Here is a 25,833-nt window from a genome sequence, read left to right as displayed (position 1 = left end):
AGATAGCGGTGTAGATATTTCCATGTTCATACAGATAGCCGTGTAGATATTGCCATGTTCATTCCGATAGCGCTGCTGATACTTCCATGTTTATATAGGTAGCGGTGTAGATATTTCCAAGTTCATACAGATAGCGGTGTAGATATTTCCATGTTTATACAGATAGCGGTGTAGATATCTCCTTCTTAATACAGATGGCGGTGTAGATATTTATATGTTCATACAGATGGCGGTGCAGATATTTCCTTGTTCATACAGATGGTGGTGTAGATATTTCCATGTTTATAGAGATAGCAGTGTAGTTATTTCCATGTGCAAAGAGACAGCTGTGTTGATATTTCCATGTTTATACAGATAGCGGTGTAGATATCTCCTTCTTAATACAGATGGTGGTGTAGATATTTCCATTTTCATACAGATGGCGGTGTAGATATTTCCATGTTTATTGAGATAGCGGTGTAGTTATTTCTATGTGCAAAGAGATAGCTGTGTAGATATTTCCATTTACATGCAGATAGTTGTGTAGATATTTCCATTTTCATGCAGATATCGGTGTAGATATTTCCATGTTCAAACAGATAGCGGTGTAGATATTTCCATGTCCGTACAGATAGCGGTGTAGATATTTCCATGTTTATACAGATAGCGGTGAAGATATATGCATGTTTACACAGATGGCGGTGACGATATTTCCATGTTCATACAGACGGCCCTGTAGATATTTCCATGTTCATACAGATAGCGGTGCTGATATTTCCATGTTTATACAGATAGCGGTGTAGATATTTCCATGTTTATTGAGATAGCGGTGTAGTTATTTCTATGTGCAAAGAGATAGCTGTGTAGATATTTCCATTTACATGCAGATAGTTGTGTAGATATTTCCGTTTTCATGCAGATAGCGGTGTATATATTTCCCAGTTCCAACAGTTAGCGGTGTAGATATTTCCATGTTCATAAAGATAGCGGTGTAGATATTTCCATGTTTATACAGATAGCGGTGTAGATATTTCCATGTTCATACAGATAGCCGTGTAGATATTGCCATGTTCATACCGATAGCGGTGCTGATACTTCCATGTTTATACAGGTAGCGGTGTACATATTTCCGTGTTTATACAGATAGCGGTGTAGATATTTCCATGTTCATACAGATAGCGGTGTAGATATTTCCATGTTTATAGAGATAGCGGTGTAGATATCTCCTTCTTAATACAGATGGCGGTGTAGATATTTCCATGTTCATACAGATGGCGGTGTAGATATTTCCATGTTTATAGAGATAGCGGTGTAGTTATTTCCACGTGCAAAGAGATAGCTGTGTAGATATTTCCATTTATATGCAGATAGTTGTGCAGATATTTCCATTTTCATGCAGATAGCGGTGTAGATATTTCAATGTTCATAAAGATAGCGGTGTAGATATTTCCATGTTTATACAGATAGCGGTGTAGATATCTCCATCTTCATACAGATGGCGGTGTAGATATTTATATGTTCATACAGATGGCGGTGCAGATATTTCCATGTTCATACGTGTGGCCGTGAAGATATTTCCATGTTCATACAAATGGCGGTGTAGATATTTCCATGTAAATACAGATAGCGGGGCTGATATTTCCATGTTTATACATGTAGCAGTGTAGATATTTCCATGTTTATACAGATAGCAGTGTAGATATTTCCATGTTTATACACATAGCGGTGTAGATATTTCCATGTTCATACAGATAGCGGTGTATGTATTTCCATTTTCATACAGATAGCGGTGTAGATATTTCCATTTTCATGCAGATAGCGGTGTATATATTTCCCAGTTCAAACAGTTAGCGGTGTAGATATTTCCATGTTCATACAGATAGCGGTGTAGATATTTCCATGTTCATACAGATAGCGGTGTAGATATTTCCATGTTCATACAGATAGCGGTGTATGTATTTCCATGTTCATACAGATAGCGGTGTAGATATTTCCATGTTCATCCTGATGGCTGTGTAGATATTTCCATGTTCATACAGATAGCGGTGTAGATATCTCCATCTTAATACAGATGGCGGTGTAGATATTTATATGTTAATTCAGATGGCGGTGCATATATTTCCATGTTCATACAGATGGCGGAGTAGATATTTCCATGTTCATACAGATAGTGGTGTAGTTATTTCCATGTGTAAAGAGATAGCTGTGTAGATATTTTCATGTATATGCAGATAGCTGTGCAGACATTTCCATTTTCATGCAGATAGCGGTGTATATATTTCCCTGTTCAAACAGTTAGAGGTGTAGATATTTCCATGTTCATAAAGATAGCAGTGTAGATATTTCCATGTTTATACAGATAGCTGTGAAGATGTATGCATGTTTACACAGATAGCGGTGTAGATATTTCCATGTTCATCCAGATGGCTGTGTAGATATATCCATGTTGATACAGATAGCGGTGTAGATATTTCCATGTTCATACAGATTGCGGTGCAGATATTTCCATGTTCATCCAGATGGCTGTGTAGATATATCCATGTTCATACAGACGGCGGTGAAGATATTTCCATGTTCATACAGATAGCGGTGTAGATATTTCCATGTTCATACAGATAGCGGTGTAGATATTTCTATGTTCATACAGATAGCGGTGTAGATATTTCCATGTTCATACAGATAGCGGTGTAGATATTTCCATGTTCATCCAGATGGCTGTGTAGATATATCCATGTTCATTCAGATAGCGGTGTAGATATTTCCATGTTCATCCAGATGGCTGTGTAGCTATTTCCATGTTCATACAGATAGTGGTGTAGATATTTCCATGTTCATACAGATAGCGCTGTAGATATTTCCATGTTCATACAGATAGCCGTGTAGATATTGCCATGTTCATTCCGATAGTGCTGCTGATACTTCCATATTTATACAGGTAGCGGTGTACATATTTCCGTGTTTATATAGGTAGCGGTGTAGATATTTCCATGTTCATACAGATAGCGGTGAAGATATTTCCATGTTTATACAGATAGCGGTGTAGATATCTCCTTCTTAATACAGATGGCGGTGTAGATATTTATATGTTCATACAGATGGCGGTGCAGATATTTCCATGTTCATACAGATGGTGGTGTAGATATTTCCATGTTTATAGAGATAGCGGTATAGTTATTTCCATGTGCAAAGAGATAGCTCTGTTGATATTTCCATGTAAATGCAGATAGCTTTGTAGATATTTCCATTTTCATGCAAATAGTGGTGTAGATATTTCCATGTTCAAACAGATAGCGGTGTAGATATTTCCATGTTCATACAGATAGCATTGTGGATATTTCCATGTTTATACAGATAGCGGTGAAGATGTATGCATGTTTACACAGATTGCGGTGTAGATATTTCCATGTTCATACAGATAGCGGTGTAGATATTTCCATGTTCATCCAGACGGCTGTGTAGACATATCCATGTTCATACAGATGGCGGTGAAGATATTTCCATGTTCAAACAGATGGCTGTGAAGATATATCCATGTTCATACAGATGGCAGTGAAGATTTTTCCATGTTCATACAGATGGCGGTGTAGATATTTCCATGTTCATGCAGATAGCGGGGCTGTTATTTCCATGTTTATACAGGTAGCAGTGTAGATATTTCCATGTTTATACAGATAGCGGTGTAGATATTTCCATGTTTATACACATAGCGGTGTAGATATTTCCATGTTTATACAGATAGCAGTGTAGATATCTCCATCTTAATACACATGGCGGTGTAGATATTTATATGTTCATACAGATGGCGGTGCAGATATTTCCATGTTCATAGAGATGGCGGTGAAGATATTTCCATGTTCATACAGATGGCGGTGTAGATACTTCCATGTTCATTCTGATAGCGGTGCTGATATTTCCATGTTTATACAGGTAGCGGTGAAGCTATTTCCATGTTTATACAGATAGCGGTGTAGATATGTCCATGTTTATACAGATAGCGGCATAGATATTTCCAGGTTTATACAGATAGCGGTGAAGATATCTCCATCTTAATACAGATGGCGGTGTAGATTTTTATATGTGCATACAGATAGCGGTGCTGTTATTTCCATGTTTATACAGGTAGCCGTGTAGATATTTCCATGCTTATACAGATAGCGGTGTAGATTTTTCCAAGTTTATACAGATAGCGGTGTAGATATCTCCATCTTAATACAGATGGTGGTGTAGAAATTTATATGTTCATACAGATGGCGGTGTAGATATTTCCATGATTATAGAGATAGCGGTGTAGTTATTTCCATGTGTAAAGAGATAGCTTTGTAGATATTTCCATGTATATGCAGATAGCTGTTTAGATATTTCCATTTTCATGCAGATAGCGGTGAAGATGTATGCATGTTTACACAGATAGCGGTGTAGATATTTCCATGTACATACAGATTGCGGTGTAGATATTTCCATGTTCATCCAGATGGCTTTGTAGATATATCCATGTTCATACAGATGGCGTTGAAGATATTTCCATGTTCATACACATAGCGGTGTATATATTTCCATGTTCATACAGATGGCGGTGTAGATATTTCCATGTTCATAAAGATAGCGGTGTAGATATTTCCATGTTTATACAGATAGCGGTGTAGATATCTCCTTCTTTATACAGATGGCGCTGGAGATATTTATATGTTCACACAGATGGCGGTGCAGATATTTCCATGTTCATACAGATGGCGGTGAAGATATTTCCATGTTCATACAGATGGCGGTGTAGATACTTCCATGTTCATAGAGATAGCGGTGTAGATCTTTCTATGTTCATACAGATTGCGGTGTAGATATTTCCATGTTCATCCAGATGGCTGTGTAGATATATCCATATTCATACGGATGGCAGTGTAGATATTTCCATGTTCATACAGATAGCGGTGTAGATATATCTATGTTCATACAGATAGTGGTGTAGATATTTCCATGTTCATACAGATAGCGGTGTAGCTATTTCCATGTTCATACAGATAGCGGTGTAGCTATTTCCATGTTCATACATATAGCGGTGTAGATATTTCCATGTTCATCCAGATGGCTGTGTAGTTATATCCATGTTCATACAGATGGCGGTGAAGATATTTCCATGATCATACAGATAGCGGTGCTGATATTTAAATGTTTGTACATGTAGAAGTGTAGATATTTCCATGTTTATACAGATAGCGGTGTAGATATTTCCATGTTTATACAGATAGCGGTGAGGATGTATGCATGTTTACACAGTTAGCGGTGTAGATATTTCCATGTTCATTCAGATAGCGGTGTAGATATTTCCATGTTCATCCAGATGGCTGTGTAGACATATCCATCTTCAGAAAGATGGCGTTGAAGATATTTCCATGTTCATACAGGTAGCGGTGAAGATATTTGCATGTTCATAGAGATAGCGGGGTAGATATATCCATGTTCATACAGATGGCTGTGTAGATATATCCATGTTCATACAGTTAGCCGTGTAGATATTGCCATGTTTATACCGATAGCGGTGCTGATACTTCCATGTTTATACAGGTAGCGGTGTACATATTTCCATGTTTATACAGATAGCGGTGAAGACGTATGCATGTTTACACAGATAGCGGTTTAGATATTTCCATGTTCATACAGATGGCGGTGAAGATATTTCCATGTTCATACAGAGAGCGGTGTAGATATTTCCATGTTCATACAGATAGCGGTGTAGATATTTCCATGTTTGTACAGATAGCAGTGTAGATATCTCCATCTTAATACAGATGGCGGTGTAGATATTTATATGTTCATACAGATGGCTGTGCAGATATTTCCATGTTCATACAGACGGCGGTGGAGATATTTCCATGTTCATACAGATAGTGGTGTAGTTATTTCCATGTGTAAATAGATAGCTGTGTAGATATTTCCATGTATATGCAGATAGCTGTGTAGATATTTCCATTTTCATGCAGATAGCGGTGTAGATATTTCCATGTTCAAACAGATAGCGGTGTAGATATTTCCATGTTCATACAGATAGCGGTGTAGATATTTCCAAGTTTATACAGATAGCGGTGAAGATGTATGCATGTTTACACAGATAGCGGTGTAGATATTTCCATGTTCATCCAGACGGCTGTGTAGACATATCCATGTTCATACAGATGGTGGTGAAGATATTTCCATGTTCATACAGATGGCTGTGTAGATATATCCATGTTCATACAGATGGCGGTGACGATATTTCCATGTTCATACAGACGGTGGTGTAGATATTTCCATGTTCATACAGATAGCGGTGCTGATATTTCCATGTTTATACAGGTAGCGGTGTAGATATTTCCATGTTTATACAGATAGCGGTGTAGATATTTCCATGTTTATACAGATAGCGGTGTAGATATCTCCATCTTAATACAGATGGCGGTGTAGATATTTATATGTTCATACAGTTGGCGGTGCAGATATTTCCATGTTCATACGTATGGCGGTGAAGATATTTCCATGTTCATACAGATGGCGGTGTAGAAACTTCCATGTTCATACTGATAGAGGTGCTGATATTTCCATGTTTATACAGGTAGCGGTGTAGATATTTCCATGTTTATACAGATAGCTGTGTAGATATTTCCATGTTTATACACATAGCGGTGTAGATATTTCCATGTTTATACAGATAGCGGTGTAGATATTTCCATGTTTATGCAGATAGTTGTGTAGATATTTCCATCTTAATACAGATGGCGGTGTAGATATTTAAATGTTCATACAGATGGCTGTGTAGACATATCCATGTTCATACAGATGGCGGTGAAGATATTTCCATGTTCATACAGATTGCGGTGTAGATATTTCCATGTTCATACAGATAGCGGTGTAGATATTTCCATGTTCATACAGATGGCTGTGTAGATATATCCATGTTCCTACAGATGGCGGTGAAGATATTTCCATGTTCATAGAGATGGCAGTGTAGATATTTCCATGTTCATACAGATAGCGGGGCTGATATTTCCATGTTTATACAGGTAGCAGTGTAGATATTTCCTTGTTTATACAGAAAGCAGCATAGATATTTCCATGTTTATACAGATAGCAGTGTAGGTATTTCCAAGTTTATACAGATAGCGGTGTAGATATCTCCATCTTAATACAGATGGCGGTGTAGATATTGATATGTTCATACAGATGTCGGTGCAGATATTTCCATGTTCATACAGATGGCGGTGTAGATATTTCCATGTTTATAGAGATAGCAGTGAAGTTATTTCCATGTGTAAAGAGATAGCTTTGTAGATATTTCCATGTATATGCAGATAGCTGTGTAGATATTTCCATTTTCATGCAGATAGCGGTGAAGATGTATACATGTTTACACAGATAGCGGTGTAGATATTTCCATGTTCATACAGATAGCGGTGTAGATATTTCCATGTTCATACAGATGGCTGTGTAGATATATCTATGTTCTTACAGATGGCGGAGAAGATATTTCCATGTTCATACAGATAGCGGTGTAGATATTTCCATGTTCATACAGATAGCGGTGTAGATATTTCCATGTTCATACAGATAGCGGTGTAGATATTTCCATGTTCATCCAGAAGGCTGTGTAGATATATCCATGTTCATACAGATGGCGGTGAAGATATTTCCATGTTCATACAGATAGCGGTGCAGATATTTCCATGTTCATTCAGATAGCCGTGTAGATATTGCCATGTTTATACCGATAGCGGTGCTGATACTTCCATGTTTATACAGGTAGCGGTGTACATATTTCGATGTTTATACAGATAGCGGTGTAGATATTTCCATGTTCATACAGATAGCAGTGTAGATATTTCCATGTTCATAGAGATAGCGGTGTAGATATTTACATGTTCATACAGATAGCGGTGCTGATATTTCCATGTTTATACAGGTAGCGGTGTAGACATTTCCATGTTTATACAGATAGTGGTGTAGATATTTCCATGTTTATACAGATAGCGGTGTAGATATTTCCAAGTTTATACAGATAGTGGTGTAGTTATCTCCATCTTAATACAGATGGCGGTGTAGATATTTATATGTTCATTCAGATGGCGGTGCAGATATTTCCATGTTCATACAGATGGTGGTGTAGATATTTCCATGTTCATACAGATAGCGGTGTAGTTATTTCCATGTGTAAAGAGATAGCTGTGTAGATATTCCCATGTATATGCAGATAGCTGTGTAGATATTTCCATTTTCAAACAGATAGCTGTGTATATACTTCCCTGTTCAAACAGATAGCGGTGTAGATAGCTCCATGTTCATACAGATAGTGGTGTAGATATTTCCATGATCATACAGATAGCGGTGTAGCTATTTCCATGTTCATACAGATAGCGGTTTGGATATTTCCATGTTCATAGAGATAGCGGTGTAGATATTTCCATGTTTATACAGGTAGCGGTGTAGATATTTCCATGTTTATACAGATAGCAGTGAAGATGTATGCATGTTTACACAGATAGCGGTGTAGATATTTTCATGTTCATCCAGATGGCCGTGTAGATATTTCCATGTTCATACAGATAGCGGTGTAGATATTTCCATGTTCAAACAGATAGTGGTGTAGATATTTCCATGTTCATACAGATAGCGGTGTAGATATTTCCATGTTTATACAGATAGCGGTGAAGATGTATGCATGTTTACACAGATAGCGGTGTAGATATTTCCATGTTCATCCAGACGGCTGTGTAGACATATCCATGTTCATACAGATGGTGGTGAAGATATTTCCATGTTCATACAGACGGTGGTGTAGATATTTCCATGTTCATACAGATAGCGGCGCTGATATTTCCATGTTTATACAGGTAGCGGTGTAGATATTTCCATGTTTATACAGATAGCGGTGTAGATATTTCCATGTTTATACAGATAGCGGTGTAGATATTTCCATGTTTATACAGATAGCGGTGTAGATATCTCCATCTTAATACAGATGGCGGTGTAGATATTTATATGTTCATACAGTTGGCGGTGCAGATATTTCCATGTTCATACGTATGGCGGTGAAGATATTTCCATGTTCATACAGATGGCGGTGTAGAAACTTCCATGTTCATACTGATAGAGGTGCTGATATTTCCATGTTTATACAGGTAGCGGTGTAGATATTTCCATGTTTATACAGATAGCTGTGTAGATATTTCCATGTTTATACACATAGCGGTGTAGATATTTCCATGTTTATACAGATAGCGGTGTAGATATTTCCATGTTTATGCAGATAGTTGTGTAGATATTTCCATCTTAATACAGATGGCTGTGTAGATATTTAAATGTTCATACAGATGGCTGTGTAGACATATCCATGTTCATACAGATGGCGGTGAAGATATTTCCATGTTCATACAGATAGCGGTGTAGATATTTGCATGTTCATACAGATAGCGGTGTAGATATTTCCATGTTCATACAGATGGCTGTGTAGATATATCCATGTTCCTACAGATGGCGGTGAAGATATTTCCATGTTCATAGAGATGGCAGTGTAGATATTTCCATCTTCATACAGATAGCGGGGCTGATATTTCCATGTTTATACAGGTAGCAGTGTAGATATTTCCTTGTTTATACAGAAAGCGGCATAGATATTTCCATGTTTATACAGATAGTAGTGTAGGTATTTCCAAGTTTATACAGATAGCGGTGTAGATATCTCCATCTTAATACAGATGGCGGTGTAGATATTGATATGTTCATACAGATGTCGGTGCAGATATTTCCATGTTCATACAGATGGCGGTGTAGATATTTCCATGTTTATAGAGATAGCAGTGAAGTTATTTCCATGTGTAAAGGGATAGCTTTGTAGATATTTCCATGTATATGCAGATAGCTGTGTAGATATTTCCATTTTCATGCAGATAGCGGTGAAGATGTATACATGTTTACACAGATAGCGGTGTAGATATTTCCATGTTCATACAGATAGCGGTGTAGATATTTCCATGTTCATACAGATGGCTGTGTAGATATATCTATGTTCTTACAGATGGCGGAGAAGATATTTCCATGTTCATACAGATAGCGGTGTAGATATTTCCATGTTCATACAGATAGCGGTGTAGATATTTCCATGTTCATACAGATAGCGGTGTAGATATTTCCATGTTCATACAGATAGCGGTGTAGATATTTCCATGTTCATCCAGAAGGCTGTGTAGATATATCCATGTTCATACAGATGTCGGTGAAGATATTTCCATGTTCTTACAGATAGCGGTGCAGATATTTCCATGTTCATTCAGATAGCCGTGTAGATATTGCCATGTTTATACCGATAGCGGTGCTGATACTTCCATGTTTATACAGGTAGCGGTGTACATATTTCGATGTTTATACAGATAGCGGTGTAGATATTTCCATGTTCATACAGATAGCAGTGTAGATATTTCCATGTTCATAGAGATAGCGGTGTAGATATTTACATGTTCAAACAGATAGCGGTGCTGATATTTCCATGTTTATACAGGTAGCGGTGTAGACATTTCCATGTTTATACAGATAGTGGTGTAGATATTTCCATGTTTATACAGATAGCGGTGTAGATATTTCCAAGTTTATACAGATAGCGGTGTAGTTATCTCCATCTTAATACAGATGGCGGTGTAGATATTTATATGTTCATTCAGATGGCGGTGCAGATATTTCCATGTTCATACAGATGGCGGTGTAGATATTTCCATGTTCATACAGATAGCGGTGTAGTTATTTCCATGTGTAAAGAGATAGCTGTGTAGATATTCCCATGTATATGCAGATAGCTGTGTAGATATTTCCATTTTCAAACAGATAGCGGTGTATGTACTTCCCTGTTCAAACAGATAGCGGTGTAGATAGTTCCATGTTGATACAGACAGTGGTGTAGATATTTCCATGATCATACAGATAGCGGTGTAGCTATTTCCATGTTCATACAGATAGCGGTTTGGATATTTCCATGTTCATAGAGATAGCGGTGTAGATATTTCCATGTTTATACAGGTAGCGGTGTAGATATTTCCATGTTTATACAGATAGCAGTGAAGATGTATGCATGTTTACACAGATAGCGGTGTAGATATTTTCATGTTCATCCAGATGGCCGTGTAGATATTTCCATGTTCATACAGATAGCGGTGTAGATATTTCCATGTTCATCCAGATGGCTGTGTAGATATATCCATGTTCATACAGATGGCGGTGAAGATATTTCCATGTTCATACAGATGGCTGTGTAGATATATCCATGTTCATACAGATGGCGGTGATGATATTTCCATGTTCCTACAGACGGCGGTGTAGATATTTCCATGTTCATACTGATAGCGGTGCTGATATTTCCATGTTTATACAGGTGACGGTGTAGATATTTCAATGTTTATACAGATAGCAGTGTAGATATTTCCATGTTCATCCAGATGGCTGTGTAAATATATCCATGTTCATACAGATGGCGGTGAAGACATTTCCATGTTCATACAGATAGCGGTGTAGATATTTCCATGTTCGTACAGATAACCGTGTAGATATTGCCATGTACATACCGATAGCGGTGCTGATACTTCCATGTTTATACAGGTAGCGGTGTAGCTATTTCCATGTTTATACAGATAGCGGTTTAGATATCTCCATCTTAATACAGATGGCGGTGTAGATATTTATATGTTCATACAGATGGCGGTGCAGATATTTCCATGTTCATACGGATGGCGGTGAAGATATTTCCATGTTCATACAGATGGCGGTGTAGAAACTTCCATGTTCATACTGATAGCGGTGCTGACATTTCCATGTTTATACTGGTAGCGGTGTAGATATTTCCATGTTTATACAGATAGCAGTGTAGATATTTCCATGTTTATACACATAGCGGTGTAGATATTTCCATGTTTATACAGATAGCGGTGTAGATATTTCCATGTTTATGCAGATAGTGGTGTAGATATCTCCATCTTAATACAGATGGCGGTGTAGATATTTAAATGTTCATACAGATGGCAGTGCAGATATTTCCATGTTCATAAAGATGGCGGTGTAGATATTTCCATGTTCATACAGATAGCGGTGTAGTTATTTCCATGTGTAAAGAGATAGCTGTGTAGATATTTCCATGTATAAGCAGATAGCTGTGTAGATATTTCCGTTTTCATGCAGATAGCGGTGTATATATTTCCCTGTTCAAACAGTTAGCGGTGTAGATATATCCATGTTCATAAAGATAGCGGTGTAGATATTTCCATGTTTATACAGATAGCGATGTAGCTATTTCCATGTTCATACAGATAGCGGTGCAGATATTTCCATGTTCATACAGATGGCGGTGTAGATATTTCCATGTTTATAGAGATAGCGGTGTAGTTATTTCCATGTGTAAAGAAATAGCTTTGTAGATATTTCCACGTATATGCAGATAGCTGTGTAGATATTTCCATTTTCATGCAGATAGCGGTGTAGATATTTCCATGTTCAAACAGATAGCGGTGTAGATATTTCCATGTTCATTCAGATAGCGGTGTAGATATTTCCATGTTTATACAGATAGCGGTGTAGCTATTTCCATGTTCATACAGATAGCGGTGCAGATATTTCCAAGCTCATACAGATGGCGGTGTAGATATTTCCATGTTTATAGAGATAGCGGTGTAGTTATTTCCATGTGTAAAGAAATAGCTTTGTAGATATTTCCACGTATAGGCAGATAGCTGTGTAGATATTTCCATTTTCATGCAGATAGTGGTGTAGATATTTCCATGTTCAAACAGATAGCGGTGTAGATATTTCCATGTTCATTCAGATAGCGGTGTAGATATTTCCATGTTTATACAGATAGCGGTGTAGATATTTCTATGTTTATACAGATAGCGGTGTAGATATTTCCATGTTCATACAGATAGCAGTGTAGATATTTCCATGTTTAAACAGATAGTGCTGAAGATGTATACATGTTTACACAGATAGAGGTGTAGATATTTCCATGTTCATTCAGGTAGCGCTGTAGATATTTCCATGTTCATCCAGATGGCTGTGTAGATATATCCATGTTCATACAGATGGCAGTGAAGATATTTCCAGGTTCATACAGATAGCGGTGTAGATCTTTCCATGTTCATAGAGATAGCGGTGTAGATCTTTGTATGTTCATACAGATTGCGGTGTAGATATTTCCATGTTCATCCAGATGGCTGTGTAGATATATCCATATTCATACAGATGGCGGTGAAGATATTTCCATGTTCATACAGATAGCGGTGTAGATATATCTATGTTCATACAGATAGTGGTGTAGATATTTCCATGTTCATACATATAGCGCTGTAGATATTTCCATGTTCATACAGATAGCCGTGTAGATATTGCCATGTTCATTCCGATAGTGCTGCTGATACTTCCATATTTATACAGGTAGCGGTGTACATATTTCCGTGTTTATATAGGTAGCGGTGTAGATATTTCCATGTTCATACAGATAGCGGTGAAGATATTTCCATGTTTATACAGATAGCGGTGTAGATATCTCCTTCTTAATACAGATGGCGGTGTAGATATTTATATGTTCATACAGATGGCGGTGCAGATATTTCCATGTTCATACAGATGGTGTTGTAGATATTTCCATGTTTATAGAGATAGCGGTATAGGTATTTCCATGTGCAAAGAGAGAGCTCTGTTGATATTTCCATGTAAATGCAGATAGCTTTGTAGATATTTCCATTTTCATGCAAATAGCGGTGTAGATATTTCCATGTTCAAACAGATAGCGGTGCAGATATTTCCATGTTCATACAGATAGCATTGTGGATATTTCCATGTTTATACAGATAGCGGTGAAGATGTATGCATGTTTACACAGATTGTGGTGTAGATATTTCCATGTTCATACAGATAGCGGTGTAGATATTTCCATGTTCATCCAGACGGCTGTGTAGACATATCCATGTTCATACAGATGGCGGTGAAGATATTTCCATGTTCAAACAGATGGCTGTGTAGATATATCCATGTTCATACAGATGGCAGTGAAGATTTTTCCATGTTCATACAGATGGCGGTGTAGATATTTCCATGTTCATGCAGATAGCGGGGCTGATATTTCCATGTTTATACAGGTAGCAGTGTAGATATTTCCATGTTTATACAGATAGCGGTGTAGATATTTCCATGTTTATACACATAGCGGTGTAGATATTTCCATGTTTATACAGATAGCAGTGTAGATATCTCCATCTTAATACAGATGGCGGTGTAGATATTTATATGTTCATACAGATGGCGGTGCAGATATATCCATGTTCATACAGATGGCGGTGAAGATATTTCCATGTTCATACAGATGGCGGTGTAGATACTTCCATGTTCATTCTGATAGCGGTGCTGATATTTCCATGTTTATACAGGTAGCGGTGAAGCTATTTCCATGTTTATACAGATAGCGGTGTAGATATGTCCATGTTTATACAGACAGCGGCATAGATATTTCCAGGTTTATACAGATAGCGGTGAAGATATCTCCATCTTAATACAGATGGCGGTGTAGATATTTATATGTGCATACAGATAGCAGTGCTGTTATTTCCATGTTTATACAGGTAGCCGTGTAGATATTTCCATGCTTATACAGATAGCGGTGTAGATTTTTCCAAGTTTATACAGATAGCGGTGTAGATATCTCCATCTTAATACAGATGGTGGTGTAGAAATTTATATGTTCATACAGATGGCGGTGTAGATATTTCCATGATTATAGAGATAGCGGTGTAGTTATTTCCATGTGTAAAGAGATAGCTTTGTAGATATTTCCATGTATATGCAGATAGCTGTTTAGATATTTCCATTTTCATGCAGATAGCGGTGAAGATGTATGCATGTTTACACAGATAGCGGTGTAGATATTTCCATGTACATACAGATTGCGGTGTAGATATTTCCATGTTCATCCAGATGGCTGTGTAGATATATCCATGTTCATACAGATGGCGTTGAAGGTATTTCCATGTTCATACACATAGCGGTGTATATATTTCCATGTTCATACAGATGGCGGTGTAGATATTTCCATCTTCATAAAGATAGCGGTGTAGATATTTCCATGTTTATACAGATAGCGGTGTAGATATCTCCTTCTTTATACAGATGGCGCTGGAGATATTTATATGTTCACACAGATGGCGGTGCAGATATTTCCATGTTCACACAGATGGCGATGAAGATATTTCCATGTTCATACAGATGGCGGTGTAGATACTTCCATGTTCATAGAGATAGCGGTGTAGATCTTTCTATGTTCATACAGATTGCGGTGTAGATATTTCCATGTTCATCCAGATGGCTGTGTAGATATATCCATATTCATACGGATGGCGGTGAAGATATTTCCATGTTCATACAGATAGCGGTGTAGATATATCTATGTTCATACAGATAGTGGTGTAGATATTTCCATGTTCATACAGATAGCAGTGTAGCTATTTCCATGTTCATACAGATAGCGGTGTAGATATTTCCATGTTCATCCAGATGGCTCTGTAGATATTTCCATGTTTATACAGATTGCGGTGCTGATATTTCCATGTTTATACAGGTAGAGGTGTAGATATTTCCATATTTATACAGATAGCGGTGTAGATATTTCCATGTTTAAACAGATAGCGGTGTAGATATTTCCATTTTTATACAGATAGCGGTGTAGATATCTCCATCTTAATACAGATGGCGGTGTAGATATTTATATGTTCATACAGATGGCGGTGCAGATATTTCCATGTTCTTACAGATGGCGGTGTAGATATTTCCATGTTAATAGAGATAGCGGTGTAGTTATTTCCATGTGTAAAGAAATAGCTTTGTAGATATTTCCATGTATATGCCGATTGGTGTGTAGATATTTCCATTTTCATGCAGATAGAGGAGTAGATATTTCCATGTTCAAACAGATAGCGGTGTAGATATTTCCATGTTCATACAGATAGCGGTGTAGCTATTTCCATGTTTATACAGATAGCGGTGAAGGTGCATGCATGTTTACACAGATAGTGGTGTAGATATTTCCATGTTCATACAGATAGCGGTGTAGATATTTTCATGTTCATCCAGATGTCTATGTAGATATATCCATGTTCATACAGATGGCGGTGAAGATATTTCCATGTTCATACAGATAGCGGTGTAGATATTTCCATGTTCATACAGATAGCGGTGTAGATATTTCCATGTTCATACAGATAGCGGTGTAGCTATTTCCATGTTCATACATATAGCGGTGTAGATATTTCCATGTTCATCCAGATGGCTGTGTAGTTATTTCCATGTTCATACAGATGGCGGTGAAGATATTTCCATGATCATACAGATAGCGGTGCTGATATTTCCATGTTTATACATGTAGCAGTGTAGATATTTTCATGTTTATACAGATAGCGGTGTAGATATTTCCATGTTTATACAGATAGCGGTGAAGATGTATGCATGTTTACACAGTTAGCGGTGTAGATATTTCCATGTTCATACAGATAGCGGTGTAGATATTTCCATGTTCATCCAGATGGCTGTGTAGACATATCCATGTTCAGAAAGATGGCGTTGAAGATATTTCCATGTTCATACAGGTAGCGGTGAAGATATTTCCATGTTCATAGAGATAGCGGGGTAGATATATCCATGTTCATACAGATGGCTCTGTAGATATATCCATGTTCATACAGTTAGCCGTGTAGATATTGCCATGTTTATACCGATAGCGGTGCTGATACTTCCATGTTTATACAGGTAGCGGTGTACATATTTCCATGTTTATACAGATAGCGGTGAAGATGTATGCATGTTTACACAGATAGCGGTTTAGATATTTCCATGTTCATACAGATGGCGGTGAAGATATTTCCATGTTCATACAGAGAGCGGTGTAGATATTTCCATGTTCATACAGATAGCGGTGTAGATATTTCCATGTTTGTACAGATAGCGGTGTAGATATCTCCATCTTAATACAGATGGCGGTGTAGATATTTATATGTTCATACAGATGGCTGTGCAGATATTTCCATGTTCATACAGACGGCGGTGTAGATATTTCCATGTTCATACAGATAGTGGTGTAGTTATTTCCATGTGTAAATAGATAGCTGTGTAGATATTTCCATGTATATGCAGATAGCTGTGTAGATATTTCCATTTTCATGCAGATAGCGGTGTAGATATTTCCATGTTCAAACAGACAGCTGTGTAGATATTTCCATGTTCATACAGATAGCGGTGCAGATATTTCCATGTTTATACAGATAGCGGTGAAGATGTATGCATGTTTACACAGATAGCGGTGTAGATATTTCCATGTTCATCCAGACGGCTGTGTAGACATATCCATGTTCATACAGATGGTGGTGAAGATATTTCCATGTTCATACAGATGGCTGTGTAGATATATCCATGTTCATACAGATGGCGGTGACGATATTTCCATGTTCATACAGACGGTGGTGTAGATATTTCCATGTTCATACAGATAGCGGTGCTGATATTTCCATGTTTATACAGGTAGCGGTGTAGATATTTCCATGTTTATACAGATAGCGGTGTAGATATTTCCATGTTTATACAGATAGCGGTGTAGATATTTCCATGTTTATACAGATAGCGGTGTAGATATCTCCATCTTAATACAGATGGCGGTGTAGATATTTATATGTTCATACAGTTGGCGGTGCAGATATTTCCATGTTCATACGTATGGCGGTGAAGATATTTCCATGTTCATACAGATGGCGGTGTAGAAACTTCCATGTTCATACTGATAGAGGTGCTGATATTTCCATGTTTATACAGGTAGCGGTGTAGATATTTCCATGTTTATACAGATAGCTTTGTAGATATTTCCATGTTTATACACATAGCAGTGTAGATATTTCCATGTTTATACAGATAGCGGTGTAGATATTTCCATGTTTATGCAGATAGTTGTGTAGATATTTCCATCTTAATACAGATGGCGGTGTAGATATTTAAATGTTCATACAGATGGCTGTGTAGACATATCCATGTTCATACAGATGGCGGTGCAGATATTTCCATGTTCATACAGATGGTGGTGTAGATATTTCCATGTTCATACAGATAGCGGTGTAGTTATTTCCATGTGTAAAGAGATAGCTGTGTAGATACTCCCATGTATATGCAGATAGCTGTGTAGATATTTCCATTTTCAAACAGATAGCGGTGTATATACTTCCCTGTTCAAACAGTTAGCGGTGTAGATAGCTCCATGTTCATACAGATAGTGGTGTAGATATTTCCATGATCATACAGATAGCGGTGTAGCTATTTCCATGTTCATACAGATAGCGGTTTGGATATTTCCATGTTCATAGAGATAGCGGTGTAGATATTTCCATGTTTATACAGGTAGCGGTGTAGATATTTCCATGTTTATACAGATAGCAGTTAAGATGTATGCATGTTTACACAGATAGCGGTGTAGATATTTTCATGTTCATCCAGATGGCCGTGTAGATATTTCCATGTTCATACAGATAGCGGTGTAGATATTTCCATGTTCAAACAGATAGCGGTGTAGATATTTCCATGTTCATACAGATAGCGGTGTAGATATTTCCATGTTTATACAGATAGCGGTGAAGATGTATGCATGTTTACAAAGATAGCGGTTTAGATATTTCCATGTTCATCCAGACGGCTGTGTAGACATATCCATGTTCATACAGATGGCGGTGAAGATATTTCCATGTTCATACCGATAGCGGTGTAGATATTTCCATGTTCATACAGATAGCGGTGTAGATATTTCCATGTTCATACAGATGGCTGTGTAGATATATCCATGTTCCTACAGATGGCGGTGAAGATATTTCCATGTTCATAGAGATGGCAGTGTAGATATTTCCATGTTCATACAGATAGCGGGGCTGATATTTCCATGTTTATACAGGTAGCAGTGTAGATATTTCCTTGTTTATACAGAAAGCGGCATAGATATTTCCATGTTTACACAGATAGCAGTGTAGGTATTTCCAAGTTTATACAGATAGCGGTGTAGATATCTCCATCTTAATACAGATGGCGGTGTAGATATTGATATGTACATACAGATGTCGGTGCAGATATTTCCATGTTCATACAGATGGTTGTGTAGATATTTCCATGTTTATAGAGATAGCAGTGAAGTTATTTCCATGTGTAAAGGGATAGCTTTGTAGATATTTCCATGTATATGCAGATAGCTGTGTAGATATTTCCATTTTCATGCAGATAGCGGTGAAGATGTATACATGTTTACACAGATAGCAGTGTAGATATTTCCATGTTCATACAGATAGCGGTGTAGATATTTCCATGTTCATACAGATGGCTGTGTAGATATATCTATGTTCTTACAGATGGTGGAGAAGATATTTCCATGTTCATACAGATAGCGGTGTAGATATTTCCATGTTCATACAGATAGCGGTGTAGATATTTCCATGTTCATACAGATAGCGGTGTAGATATTTCCATGTTCATACAGATAGCGGTGTAGATATTTCCATGTTCATCCAGAAGGCTGTGTAGATATATCCATGTTCATACAGATGGCGGTGAAGATATTTCCATGTTCATACAGATAGCGGTGCAGATATTTCCATGTTCATTCAGATAGCCGTGTAGATATTGCCATGTTTATACCGATAGCGGTGCTGATACTTCCATGTTTATACAGGTAGCGGTGTACATATTTCAATGTTTATACAGATAGCGGTGTAGATATTTCCATGTTCATACAGATAGCAGTGTAGATATTTCCATGTTCATAGAGATAGCGGTGTAGATATTTACATGTTCATACAGATAGCGGTGCTGATATTTCCATGTTTATACAGGTAGCGGTGTAGACATTTCCATGTTTATACAGATAGTGGTGTAGATATTTCCATGTTTATACAGATAGCGGTGTAGATATTTCCAAGTTTATACAGATAGTGGTGTAGTTATCTCCATCTTAATACAGATGGCGGTGTAGATATTTATATGTTCATTCAGATGGCGGTGCAGATATTTCCATGTTCATACAGATGGTGGTGTAGATATTTCCATGTTCATACAGATAGCGGTGTAGTTATTTCCATGTGTAAAGAGATAGCTGTGTAGATATTCCCATGTATATGTAGATAGCTGTGTAGATATTTCCATTTTCAAACAGATAGCGGTGTATATACTTCCCTGTTCAAACAGATAGCAGTGTAGATAGTTCCATGTTCATACAGATAGTGGTGTAGATATTTCCATGATCATACAGATAGCGGTGTAGCTATTTCCATGTTCATACAGATAGCGGTTTGGATATTTCCATGTTCATAGAGATAGCGGTGTAGATATTTCCATGTTTATACAGGTAGCGGTGTAGATATTTCCATGTTTATACAGATAACAGTGAAGATGTATGCATGTTTACTCAGATAGCGGTGTAGATATTTTCATGTTCATCCAGATGGCCGTGTAGATATTTCCATGTTCATACAGATAGCGGTGTAGATATTTCCATGTTCATCCAGATGGCTGTGTAGATATATCCATGTTCATACACATGGCGGTGAAGATATTTCCATGTTCATACAGATGGCTGTGTAGATATATCCATGTTCATACAGATGGCGGTGATGATATTTCCATGTTCCTACAGACGGCAGTGTAGATATTTCCATGTTCATACTGATATCGGTGCTGATATTTCCATGTTCATACAGATAGCGGTGTAGATATTTCCATGTTTATACAGATAGCGGTGAAGATGTATGCATGTTTACACAGATAGCGGTGTAGATATTTCCATGTTCATCCAGACGGCTGTGTAGACATATCCATGTTCATACAGATGGTGGTGAAGATATTTCCATGTTCATACCGATGGCTGTGTAGATATATCCATGTTCATACAGATGGCGGTGACGATATTTCCATGTTCATACAGACGGTGGTGTAGATATTTCCATGTTCATACAGATAGCGGTGCTGATATTTCCATGTTTATACAGGTAGCGGTGTAGATATTTCCATGTTTATACAGATAGCGGTGTAGATATTTCCATGTTTATACAGATAGCGGTGTAGATATTTCCATGTTTATACAGATAGCGGTGTAGATATCTCCATCTTAATACAGATGGCGGTGTAGATATTTATATGTTCATACAGTTGGCGGTGCAGATATTTCCATGTTCATATGTATGGCGGTGAAGATATTTCCATGTTCATACAGATGGCGGTGTAGAAACTTCCATGTTCATACTGATAGAGGTGCTGATATTTCCATGTTTATACAGGTAGCGGTGTAGATATTTCCATGTTTATACAGATAGCTGTGTAGATATTTCCATGTTTATACACATAGCAGTGTAGATATTTCCATGTTTATACAGATAGCGGTGTAGATATTTCCATGTTTATGCAGATAGTTGTGTAGATATTTCCATCTTAATACAGATGGCGGTGTAGATATTTAAATGTTCATACAGATGGCTGTGTAGACATATCCATGTTCATACAGATGGCGGTGCAGATATTTCCATGTTCATACAGATGGTGGTGTAGATATTTCCATGTTCATACAGATAGCGGTGTAGTTATTTCCATGTGTAAAGAGATAGCTGTGTAGATATTCCCATGTATATGCAGATAGCTGTGTAGATATTTCCATTTTCAAACAGATAGCGGTGTATATACTTCCCTGTTCAAACAGATAGCGGTGTAGATAGCTCCATGTTCATACAGATAGTGGTGTAGATATTTCCATGATCATACAGATAGCGGTGTAGCTATTTCCATGTTCATACAGATAGCGGTTTGGATATTTCCATGTTCATAGAGATAGCGGTGTAGATATTTCCATGTTTATACAGGTAGCGGTGTAGATATTTCCATGTTTATACAGATAGCAGTTAAGATGTATGCATGTTTACACAGATAGCGGTGTAGATATTTTCATGTTCATCCAGATGGCCGTGTAGATATTTCCATGTTCATACAGATAGCGGTGTAGATATTTCCATGTTCAAACAGATAGCGGTGTAGATATTTCCATGTTCATACAGATAGCGGTGTAGATATTTCCATGTTTATACAGATAGCGGTGAAGATGTATGCATGTTTACACAGATAGCGGTGTAGATATTTCCATGTTCATCCAGACGGCTGTGTAGACATATCCATGTTCATACAGATGGCGGTGAAGATATTTCCATGTTCATACCGATAGCGGTGTAGATATTTCCATGTTCATACAGATAGCGGTGTAGATATTTCCATGTTCATACAGATGGCTGTGTAGATATATCCATGTTCCTACAGATGGCGGTGAAGATATTTCCATGTTCATAGAGATGGCAGTGTAGATATTTCCATGTTCATACAGATAGCGGGGCTGATATTTCCATGTTTATACAGGTAGCAGTGTAGATATTTCCTTGTTTATACAGAAAGCGGCATAGATATTTCCATGTTTATACAGATAGCAGTGTAGGTATTTCCAAGTTTATACAGATAGCGGTGTAGATATCTCCATCTTAATACAGATGGCGGTGTAGATATTGATATGTTCATACAGATGTCGGTGCAGACATTTCCATGTTCATACAGATGGTGGTGTAGATATTTCCATGTTTATAGAGATAGCAGTGAAGTTATTTCCATGTGTAAAGGGATAGCTTTGTAGATATTTCCATGTATATGCAGATAGCTGTGTAGATATTTCCATTTTCATGCAGATAGCGGTGAAGATGTATACATGTTTACACAGATAGCGGTGTAGATATTTCCATGTTCATACAGATAGCGGTGTAGATATTTCCATGTTCATACAGATGGCTGTGTAGATATATCTATGTTCTTACAGATGGTGGAGAAGATATTTCCATGTTCATACAGATAGCGGTGTAGATATTTCCATGTTCATACAGATAGCGGTGTAGATATTTCCATGTTCATACAGATAGCGGTGTAGATATTTCCATGTTCATGCAGATAGCGGTGTAGATATTTCCATGTTCATCCAGAAGGCTGTGTAGATATATCCATGTTCATACAGATGGCGGTGAAGATATTTCCATGTTCATACAGATAGCGGTGCAGATATTTCCATGTTCATTCAGATAGCCGTGTAGATATTGCCATGTTTATACCGATAGCGGTGCTGATACATCCATGTTTATACAGGTAGCGGTGTACATATTTCAATGTTTATACAGATAGCGGTGTAGATATTTCCATGTTCATACAGATAGCAGTGTAGATATTTCCATGTTCATAGAGATAGCGGTGTAGATATTTACATGTTCATACAGATAGCGGTGCTGATATTTCCATGTTTATACAGGTAGCGGTGTAGACATTTCCATGTTTATACAGATAGTGGTGTAGATATTTCCATGTTTATACAGATAGCGGTGTAGATAATTCCAAGTTTATACAGATAGTGGTGTAGTTATCTCCATCTTAATACAGATGGCGGTGTAGATATTTATATGTTCATTCAGATGGCGGTGCAGATATTTCCATGTTCATACAGATGGTGGTGTAGATATTTCCATGTTAATACAGATAGCGGTGTAGTTATTTCCATGTGTAAAGAGATAGCTGTGTAGATATTCCCATGTATATGTAGATAGCTGTGTAGATATTTCCATTTTCAAACAGATAGCGGTGTATATACTTCCCTGTTCAAACAGATAGCGGTGTAGATAGTTCCATGTTCATACAGATAGTGGTGTAGATATTTCCATGATCATACAGATAGCGGTGTAGCTATTTCCATGTTCATACAGATAGCGGTTTGGATATTTCCATGTTCATAGAGATAGCGGTGTAGATATTTCCATGTTTATACAGGTAGCGGTGTAGATATTTCCATGTTTATACAGATAACAGTGAAGATGTATGCATGTTTACTCAGATAGCGGTGTAGATATTTTCATGTTCATCCAGATGGCCGTGTAGATATTTCCATGTTCATACAGATAGCGGTGTAGATATTTCCATGTTCATCCAGATGGCTGTGTAGATATATCCATGTTCATACAGATGGCGGTGAAGATATTTCCATGTTCATACAGATGGCTGTGTAGATATATCCATGTTCATACAGATGGCGGTGATGATATTTCCATGTTCCTACAGACGGCTGTGTAGATATTTCCATGTTCATACTGATATCGGTGCTGATATTTCCATGTTTATACAGGTGGCGGTGTAGATATTTCAATGTTTATACAGATAGCAGTGTAGATATTTCCATGTTCATGCAGATGGCTGTGTAAATATATCCATGTTCATACAGATGGCGGTGAAGACATTTCCATGTTCATACAGATAGCGGTGTAGATATTTCCATGTTCATACAGATAACCGTGTAGATATTGCCATGTACATACCGATAGCGGTGCTGATACTTCCATGTTTATACAGGTAGCGGTGTAGCTATTTCCATGTTTATACAGATAGCGGTTTAGATATCTCCATCTTAATACAGATGGCGGTGTAGATATTTATATGTTCATACAGATGGCGGTGCAGATATTTCCATGTTCATACGGATGGCGGTGAAGATATTTCCATGTTCATACAGATGGCGGTGTAGAAACTTCCATGTTCATACTGATAGCGGTGCTGACATTTCCATGTTTATACACATAGCGGTGTAGATATTTCCATGTTTATACAGATAGCGGTGTAGATATTTCCATGTTTATGCAGATAGTGGTGTAGATATCTCCATCTTAATACAGATGGCGGTGTAGATATTTAAATGTTCATACAGATGGCGGTGCAGATATTTCCATGTTCATAAAGATGGCGGTGTAGATATTTCCATGTTCATACAGATAGCGGTGTAGTTATTTCCATGTGTAAAGAGATAGCTGTGTAGATATTTCCATGTATAAGCAGATAGCTGTGTAGATATTTCCGTTTTCATGCAGATAGCGGTGTATATATTTCCCTGTTCAGTTAGCGGTGTAGATATATCCATGTTCATAAAGATAGCGGTGTAGATATTTCCATGTTTATACAGATAGCGGTGTAGCTATTTCCATGTTCATACAGATAGCGGTACAGATATTTCCAAGCTCATACAGATGGCGGTGTAGATATTTCCATGTTTATAGAGATAGCGGTGTAGTTATTTCCATGTGTAAAGAAATAGCTTTGTAGATATTTCCACGTATATGCAGATAGCTGTGTAGATATTTCCATTTTCATGCAGATAGCGGTGTAGATATTTCCATGTTCAAACAGATAGCGGTGTAGATATTTCCATGTTCATTCAGATAGCGGTGTAGATATTTCCATGTTTATACAGATAGCGGTGTAGATATTTCTATGTTTATACAGATAGCGGTGTAGATATTTCCATGTTCATACAGATAGCAGTGTAGATATTTCCATGTTTAAACAGATAGTGGTGAAGATGTATACATGTTTACACAGATAGCGGTGTAGATATTTCCATGTTCATTCAGGTAGCGCTGTAGATATTTCCATGTTCATCCAGATGGCTGTGTAGATATATCCATGTTCATACAGATGGCAGTGAAGATATTTCCAGGTTCATACAGATAGCGGTGTAGATCTTTCCATGTTCATAGAGATAGCGGTGTAGATCTTTGTATGTTCATACAGATTGCGGTGTAGATATTTCCATGTTCATCCAGATGGCTGTGTAGATATATCCATATTCATACAGATGGCGGTGAAGATATTTCCATGTTCATACAGATAGCGGTGTAGGTATATCTATGTTCATACAGATAGTGGTGTAGATATTTCCATGTTCATACAGATAGCGCTGTA

This window comes from Gorilla gorilla, chromosome 5 (genome assembly GCF_029281585.2).
Source record: "Gorilla gorilla gorilla isolate KB3781 chromosome 5, NHGRI_mGorGor1-v2.1_pri, whole genome shotgun sequence".
In the NCBI taxonomy this organism is placed as follows: Eukaryota; Metazoa; Chordata; class Mammalia; order Primates; family Hominidae; genus Gorilla; species Gorilla gorilla.
This window is presented reverse-complemented; position numbering follows the sequence as displayed.